This window comes from Myotis brandtii, unplaced genomic scaffold (genome assembly GCF_000412655.1).
Source record: "Myotis brandtii unplaced genomic scaffold, ASM41265v1 scaffold208, whole genome shotgun sequence".
In the NCBI taxonomy this organism is placed as follows: domain Eukaryota; kingdom Metazoa; phylum Chordata; class Mammalia; order Chiroptera; family Vespertilionidae; genus Myotis; species Myotis brandtii.
Window position 1 is genome coordinate 3932379 of NW_005357764.1, and position 9181 is coordinate 3941559.

A 9181-nucleotide genomic window follows, 5' to 3' on the forward strand; every position below is an offset into this window, starting at 1 on the left:
TTTCTCTTTAGATTTAACCTAGAGTAGAATATGCAGTTCTATGTCTGAGAACAAGAGAAAAGGGGTGGGGGGGGGGAGAATGTCTAGAAAACAATAAATGAATAGCAGAATAAGTCATGGAATTGACATTGCCCATTTAATCTTTTTAAAAAAATATATTTTATTGATTTTTTACAGAGAGGAAGGGAGAGGGATAGAGAGTTAGAAACATCGATGGGAGAGAAACATTGATCAGCTGCCTCCTACTGGGGATGTGCCCACAACCAAGGTACATGCCCTTGACTGGAATCGAACCTGGGATCCTCCAGTCTGCAGGCCAATGCTCTATCCACCAAACCAAACCGGTTAGCCCATTGAATCTTTTGTGTGTGCCATTATTGTTTATAAAAAGATAATCCTAGTTAATAAAAAACTGCTCAGATCAATGAAAAATTAACTAGGAAGAAATTAATCTCTACAATACTGATGATTTCTTAAAAGTAAAGAGATGAACATGAAATAATCATGTAGGTACTATATTCCATTTTAATTTTTCACATACTGCCCTTTATGAATGAATGCCACCTGGAACTTCTCAAGGAAGTAATCGAAGCAAGAATATTTTTAAGTTCAAAGGTTATATATGATGCATTAATGATATGTCCATATAAGCTTTATTATTAAATCAACATCATTCGTACATTTTGTCTTTCTGCCTACTTATTGTCATCTTCTAAATAAAGCCACACTCCTTAGCATGACCTAGTCTCTTTCTGCAGGTCCAGCATCATTTCCTCTCCATTCCCACGTGTACCCTTCTCCAGCCCTTTTACTCATCCTCCAGTTCCCTACGGGCATCACACTCTCATCTCTCCCTGATTTCTTACATGTTCTTCTTTAATGCCTAAGAATCTCATCCTTCCATTTATTTTTGGATAATTCCTCTCAAGCACCTGCTCTTTTAGGAATCCTTTCTGGATCCCCACAGGCTGAGTTAAAGACCCTGCCCTAGAACTATCTCTATGATAATACTCAGCAAACTGTGCCCAACTTCCTCTTCACACTAGAGTAATGCTGGGACCGGAAGCTGTGGTGGCAGCATCTTGATTCAGCAGCTTCCTGACTAGCCCTAGAGCTAGAGCAGGGGCTGGTGGCTGCATGGTAGAGGCCAGAGAATGAAACATGCATCTCAAGGCCAGGCTGGCCTGAGAACAAGGTAAGGCCAAGATTTGTATTCTAAATGGGGGTCAGAAACAGAGAAGAAGCAAGACATTGTGGGTACAAGAGGGAGAACCTGGGAAGACTTCAGAGGCAGAGGGATGTCAGAGGTGCAAAGAGCTGCTGAAATCCTACAGCCTTGTCTTGCTTACTTGTCTTTTACCATTCTCCATCCCCATCCCAACAGTTTAGGTGCCTAGGTTGTAAATCCCCACTGCCTGTGTTGGGGTCTGCCACTCAGTAGGTAAGCAGCATATATCTGTTGAGTTGAATTAAGCTCTATGAGCCATACTTTAAAGACCATTCTTTAGAACCTCTCACAAAGGACACTTTTCTAGGAAACCTTCCCTCATCCCCACTGAAAGGATTCTGTTCTTACAGATATTTGTTGTATACATTTTGGCATCTCTTTCACTATTCCACCTTTTGTTAGACATTTTTGGATGTGTCCTATTTTTTCTACCTGAGCGTATTCACCCTCGGTCCAAGACCACTGCCTGAGCCATCTTTGAAGATCCCAGTAGAAGTATCACAGATTTTGTGTGAGTCTTTATGTGGCTGCTGTATATTGCTCCTATTTCCCACAAGTCCTGGTTTGCTTTAGTCCTAATTCTCACATAATGGAGATGTTGTCTTAGAAAGGAAAAACAAGCTTATGTAGAGTCCAAAAATCTAGTGCAATGTCTTCAAAGGAAAAGCAAAGGAAATAAATATATAATCCTCTACTAAAGTTACTTTAAAAACTAATGTGTATTCTTTTGTGCAAGATAGGTTTTTGTTTAACCTAGCTATCATGGTTCCTAGTATTACTTTACTTTGGCTGTGTAGCTCTGATTTGTGGTATGTTGTGGAATTTGAAATTGGAAACCCATGTACCACTTATACCCTGATCCCCGGACTGAAGTGTGACTCACCATAACTAAATGATGGTAAACAAAACAAAACAAAAGAAAACCATTTGGGTTTGGTATGTGCCAGAGAGTGGTGTGTTTGAATGTGTGTTCTCATATATCCATAATTATCTATTTATCACCTAATTATGTTTGTTTTATAATTAACAAAGAGTAAAGGAGAATGTATTGAAATATTTACTTAGATGTACTAGACATGGCTGTCCAGTGCCATAGCCACTAACCACTAGTTGCTCTTGAGCTCTTGAAACATGACTATATTGAATTGAGATGTGCTATAAGTATAAAAAAACAATTTTGAAGGCTTAGTTATAAAAAGCAAAATATATCAATATTATTTGATATTGATTGCATGTTGAGATGACAATATTTTGATATATTGGGTCATGTAAAATATATTATTACAATTTGTTTCATGTGTTTATTTTTACTTTTTTTATATGGCTCCTAGAAGATTTTTAATTACATGTGCGGCATGCATTATATTGCTATAGGATAGCTCTGGTCCAGTATATGCTATAATTTAGTTACTTTTGCTTTAAAAACATTGCAAGGGAGCTGTGAAAACAATTCTGCGCTATTTTAAAATAAGTAGTCTGGGGCGCAAAGGAGGTTAAGAAATTTCCCACAGCCCTATCCAGTTTGGTTCAGTGGACAGAGCATCGGCCCGAGGACTGAACAGTTCTGGGTTTGATTTCCGTCAAGGGCGCATACCTCAGTTACAGGCTCAATCCCTTGCCCTGGTTGGGGCACGTGCAGGAGGCAACCAATTGATGTGTCCTATCACATTGATGTTTCTATCTCTCTGTCTCTCCCTCTTTCTTCCACTCTCTCTCTATAAAAAAAAAATCAATGGAAAAATATCCTTGGGTGAGGATTAACAAACAAATAAAAAGAAATTTCCTACAAGCCCATGGTCAGACAGCCAGCAATCTGCAAAGCATACTACTCATATCCACCTTATCCTAGAGATCGTCCTCTTTTCACTAGAGAACACTGCCTTTCCTTTTCAGAGACTGGCACCATATGCTACCAGAAATTCTCCCACCCACAATTGTGAGGTCTCACCAATCTGTTACTTCAAACTAATGTCTTATTTCCTTTTTTTTTTAAAAAAAATATTTTATTGATTTTTCACAGAGAGGAAGGGAGAGGGATAGAGAGTTAGAAAGATCAATGAGAGAGAAACATCGATCAGCTGCTTCCTGCACCCCCCGCACTGGGGATGTGCCCGCAACCCAGGTACATGCCCTTGACCAGAATCAAACCTAGGACCCTTCAGTCTGCAGGCCGATGCTCTATCCACTGAGCCAAACCGGTTAGGGCTTATTTCCTTTTTTATGCAAAAGAAAATATAAGTCCCTCACATATCAGAAATTCCAATCTTTTCTCATGGTTCCCCTCCCCACATAATCACACACAACACAGGCCTTTTTACTAATGCTTGAGAATTGATCCACTTGTCTTTGTGGATTGAGAAGAGTGGATACTCAGCTACACTCGAGGCTGTAGGGCCACCTCACAGCCTATCTAGAGAAGGGTTAATTCAGTGACAGTGTTTGTGTAAGTTTCCTATTGCCGTGCAACAAATGACCATTAGTGGCTTAAAACAACACCCATTTATTAGCTTATATTATCTGTAGGTCAGAAGTCCAGCATGGTGTTGCTGAATTCAATGCTCACAGTATCACATGGCTGACATCTAGGTGCCTGGAAGTCTGAGTTCTCATCTGGAAACTGGGAGAAAAATCTGCTTCCAAGTGCAGTTTGTTGTTGGCAGAATTCAGTTCCTTGTGGGTACAGGACTTAGGCCCCTGTTTCCTTGCTGGCTGTCTGCCAGGGGCCACTCTCTGCTTTCAGAGGCCAGCTGTGGTCCTAGTCATGTGCCCCATGCCCCATCTACAAGCCAGCAATGGCACATCAAATCCTTTTCATGCTTTGAATTTCTCTGACTTCTACTTCTGCCAACAGCCTGCAGCACAGTAGACTATCAATAGGTTGTCTCCACAGCAATAGAAAACTGTCCTTTTAAGGGCCCATGTAATGAGATCAGACCCACCCCCAGATAACTTATTTTAAGGTCAACTATGACATAGAAGGTAACATAACCATGGGGATGATATGTCATTCCTTTTTGCAGGTTCCAGGAGTAAGGGCATGGGATATTGGAGGGAGTGGGTGGTGCATTTCAGCAATCTGCCCACTACAGTCCCAGGGATAATATAGGGCATGTACCACCACAGTGGCAGTGATAGGGGCAAAGTATCAGAACCCTCCAGCTACTTAGCGTAGCTAGTTGTGGGGACAAAAGCACCAGCTGAGTCACCATCAGGCACTAAAACACCAACGAAGGGGAGGAGCGGAAGATGGGAAGAACCCTGGTTTGCCATCTTCCCTCTCTTCCAACTTTCCCTCCACATTTTACTCATCATATGCGTTCTCTGTGAAAACAACACGTAGATCTCTATACTAGGAGGAAGTGTAAAATTTCTGTCCTGCCTGTTTATATATATTTTAATTTCAGAGAGGAAGGGGGAGAGAGATAGAAATATCAATGAGAGCGAATAATTGATTGGCTGCCTCCTGCACGCCCCACACGGGAGATGGAGCTGGCAAACCGAGCCTATGCCCTGACTGGGAATCGAACTGTGACCTCCTGGTTCATAGGTCGATGCTCAGCCACTGAGCCATGCCGACTGGGCTGTCCTGCCTGTTTTCAGGGCTCAATGTCCGGGCACCTGGAGGTACGTTGGAGCCTCCATGTTTTCTCTTGCTGGAGCCCTTCTAAATCATGGAGATGGAAGTCCTGCTAAATGGCTTCTTAACAGGGCACTCGGGCCTTTTCTGCTGGTTCCTCTCTAGGCCAAGGAGCTTCCTCAAGATGCAGGGTGGAGCACCTTCCCCTTGCCTGCAGCCCAGTGCCGACTCCACTCCTCCTGTTTACCCGCCTTTTGGACTCGTTTCTTTCCCTTCTCTAAGCCATCGGCCAGTACTCAGCTCAACATCCACTGTGGCCCTTGCTCTCCCTGGGAACTCACCTTTAATGTGCCAGTTACAGAAGCTTTGCTCGCCAAGCTTTGTGTTCCCTAAGGGGCCACATCCCTTCTCTCTTTATTGTTTACTTGAGAGGTTTGTTTTAGCTGACTCATATTTTTAACTTTAACTATGAATTACCTGCCACATAATTGTTTAGAAAAATGAAATTCTTAATCACTGGTGGTCCGTAACCTGACATAGCAGAATGATCCTCAAAAAGGCTCCTGGTTGTCCCAGAGGCATTTTTTATTACAAATCCTAACTCATTTTCTGCTTTGTTTTGATGTTGTTGTTTTTTTAGCTGAGGGGCTACAATGCAATTGTATCACAGGCAATGTGTTGAAGCTAGGCAAGCTGCATGTACCCCAAACTACCTCTCTCCATCCTTACCCCACCTCAGCTCCTCTTCAGTGTAGCATTACCTATTACCTAAAATCATCTCTCTCACCACAAGAGGTGTGCAAATCCATAGTTTAGGAAACACTGATCTGACTCCCTTCTGCCCGGAGACCCACTTCCAATTCCTCTCCAAGACACTTTTCTGACCAGTACAGACCCCCTCAACTGCATTCGCAAGGCTACTGTGTCTAATTATTCAAGTGTTGCTGTGTGACATTTCATTAAGGACAAAGGCTGTGCTTTATGTGAAGTTTTCCCACAGCACTTGGTATGCTACCTGGCAAACAGTGGACATTCAATGAATATTTGTGGTTTGATGAGCAGCAAGGGTCAGCTCTGGGTAAAAGTATCAAATTTGACTTAGGTTCCCTCTTCTACCTTTGGCTGCTTCAGTCACAGAAAGGGCCATGGACTACAGTTCTCTGAGTTGGTCAACCACTTGTCCAAATCATACTTTAAGTGCTATGTGTCTCATTATCTGGTTGAATAATTAGCTAAGATACTTGGCGTTTGCCACTGGATTTTACGGTGCTTCACTGTGTCTTATAAATTTTTTTTGTATATTCTGTCACACTGAAAGCAGGCCATGTATACATAATAGATGTTCAATAGATATTTGCTGTATAAATAAATGAATACATGCTGTATTATTTGTGTCTTGGAGTGCCCCTATTACATCATCAGGGAAAATATGAAATCCCTAAACTATTTATATAACATTGATCAAGGAGTTTTACTTAGTTTGTTAAGTATAGAAAAGCTTTGGTTTTCATTCAGAATAATAAAAATGAAATAGTCTGCCTTTCTTCTTTCTTTTGGTCTGCTTGGCCAATTTATTTATTTATTTGTATTTTAAAATATTATTCTTAATTTTTCAATTATAGTTGACATGCGATATTATATTAGTTTCAGATGTATAGCATAGTGATTGGACATTTATATAACTTGCTAAATGATCACCCCGATAAGTCTAGTACCCTTCTGACACCATACATAGCTATTTCAATAATATTAACTACATTCACTATGCTGTACTTTACATCCCGGTGACTATTTTTATAACTGGAAATTTGCACATATTAATTCCTTCCCCTTTTTTACCCATCCCTCAACCCCCTCTAATCTGGCAACCATCAGTTTGTTCTCTGTGTCTATGAGTTTTTTTTTGTTTATTAATTTGGATTTAAGACCCCCACCTATTCCTCTTTCTGACTTATTTCACTTAGCATAATACCTTTAGATTATCATGTTGTCCAGATGACAAGATTTCACTCTTCTTACAGCTGAATAATATTCCATTGTACCATACCTTCCTTATCCAATCATCTATTGATGGACACTTAAGTTGCTTCAATATCTTGGCTATTAGAAATAATGCTGCAATGAATATAGGGATGCACATGTGTTTTCAAATTAGTGTTTTGGATTTCATCAGATAAATACCCAGAAGTAGAATTTTGGGTCCTAGTGATCTTTTGGTCTATTTTGAATAATTGTGTTTTAAAGTCTGTTTTGTCTAGTATAAGTATTACTACCTCAGCTTTTTGCTTTTTTTCCATTTCCATTTGCATGAAGTATCTTTTTCCATACTTTTACTTTCAGTCTGTGTGAGTCTTTCAGTCTTTTGTAAGCAGCATATGCATGGGTCTTGTCCATTTCTTATCCACTCAGTCAGTCTCTGTCTTTTGATTGGAGCATTTAATCTGTTTAAATGTAAAGTAATTATTTTAAGGTATATAATTATTGTCATTTTATTATTCATATTTTAGGTCTCTTCTTCCTCTTTCTTCTTCTTGTCCCTTTAACATTTCTGGTAATACTGGTTTGCTGGTGATGAACTCCTTTAGCTTTTTCCTGTCCTGGAAGCTCTTTATCTGTCCTTTGATTCTAAATGATAGTCTTGCTGGATAGAGTAATCTTGGTTGTAGGTCCTTGTTTTTAATCACTTTTAATATTTCATACCAATTCCTTCTGGCCTGCAAAATTTCTGTTGAGAAATTAGCAGACAGCCTTATGGAAACTTCATTGTAAGTAACTAACTACTTTTCTCTTGCTTCTTTTAAGATATTCTTTGTCTTTAACATTTGGCATTTTACTTATGATGTGTCTTGGTGTGGGCCTCTTTGGGTTCATCTTGTTTGGTACTCTGCACTTCCTGGACTTGTAGGTCTATTTCCTTCATCAGGTTAGGGAAGTTTTCCATCATTATTTCTTCAAATAGTTTCTCAATTCCTTGCTCTCTTCTACTTTTGGTACCCCTCTGATGCAAATGTTGGTGCTCTTGATATTATCCCAGAGGTCCTTTAACCCTATTCTCATTTTTTAAAATTATTTTTTTCTTTTTGCTGTTCTGACTGGGTGTTTCTGCTACCTTGTCTTCAAATTGTCCATTCTGTCCTCTGCTTCATATAATCTACTATTGATTCCCTCTAAGGTATTCTTTATTTAAATTATTGTATTTTCATTTTTGACCATCCTTTTTTATGTTTTCTATCTCTATTTTTGTGCTTCCTATTTATTTGTTAAAGTTCTCACTAAGTTCATCTACTCTTCCACTAAGTTCATTGAGCATCCTTAAAATCAGTGTTTTGAACTCTGCATTGGTAGATTGCTTGTCTCCATTTTGTTTAGTTCTTTTTCTGGAGTTTTATTATGTTCTTTCATTTGTTACATGTTTGTCTCTTCATTTTGGCTGCCCCCGCTGTGTTTGTTTCTGTGTATTAGGTAGAGCTGCTATGTCTCCTGGTCTTGGTAGAGTGGCACTTGGCAAATTTAAATGTTCCTTTCAAGGAGCAATTTAAGTCTCAATAGCATTACACAGAACTGATAGTTCTTTCTCTGTACCTCAAGCAATGTACACATACTTCTATTTAGAGGTGACCACATAATTTGTCATCTAAACCTGGACAAATTGAGAATAAAAGGGGGCACAAATAACCATTAAGCCAGGACAAGAGACGTCCCTGACAAACCAGGAAGTATGGTCATACTACTTTAAAAACAATTATTTACTAACTATATGTCTTTTGTCATTCAACTCTAAAGCTATCCTTGGTCTGGGCCTATTTCTCTTAGCTTCCTTTGCTGCCTAGAATTGTGCCTGGCACATAGTGGCAGTAGAAAAAATGTTAGTGCTACTTAAAAAATATTCAGTTAATTGCATATTATACTATCTTGGTGTAGAACTCAAACCATCCCATTTGTGGCCTATTATGAGCTATTTTCTCAGTATTGCAAATATAGGGCAATGAGCTTAATTACATGCTTGTGAAATGATAATACTAGTATTTACCAGCACTTAACATGTGCCAGCCCCAGGACTAAGAACTTTGCTCGAGTTGTTTCACTGATTTCTTCCAACAATTCTTGGAAGTAAGTATTATTATGGACTCATTAAATGAGAAGAAAAGATAGGTTTAGAAACATTAAGAACCTTTCTCAGGGTCACCCAGCTAATTATCCAGTAGCGTTTGAACTCCAGCCTCTGATTCCATTTACCATCTCTCCTGTATGTAAAAAGTAGCTGGTATCAAATTTTAGAAAGATGTTTTTTTAAATATATTTTTATTGATTTCAGAGAGGAAGGGAGAGGGAGAGAGAGATGGAAACATCAATGATGAGAGAGGGTCATTGATTGG

At 39.4% G+C, this 9181-nt stretch overlaps 1 protein-coding gene across 2 annotated transcripts in view; it reads left to right on the top strand.

Annotated features, from left to right (window-relative positions):
- The first annotated feature begins 1171 nt into the window (after positions 1-1171).
- CDC42SE2 (CDC42 small effector 2) overlaps positions 1172-9181 on the top strand; it is an 89454-nt gene continuing 81444 nt past the window's right edge. Inside the window, exon 1 of one of the 2 annotated variants that reach the window (XM_005865526.2) lies at positions 1172-1195. The gene's annotated coding sequence lies outside the window, so the exon portion shown is untranslated. The remainder of the gene's footprint in view (positions 1196-9181) is intronic. The other variant, XM_005865525.2, reaches the window with a different exon arrangement.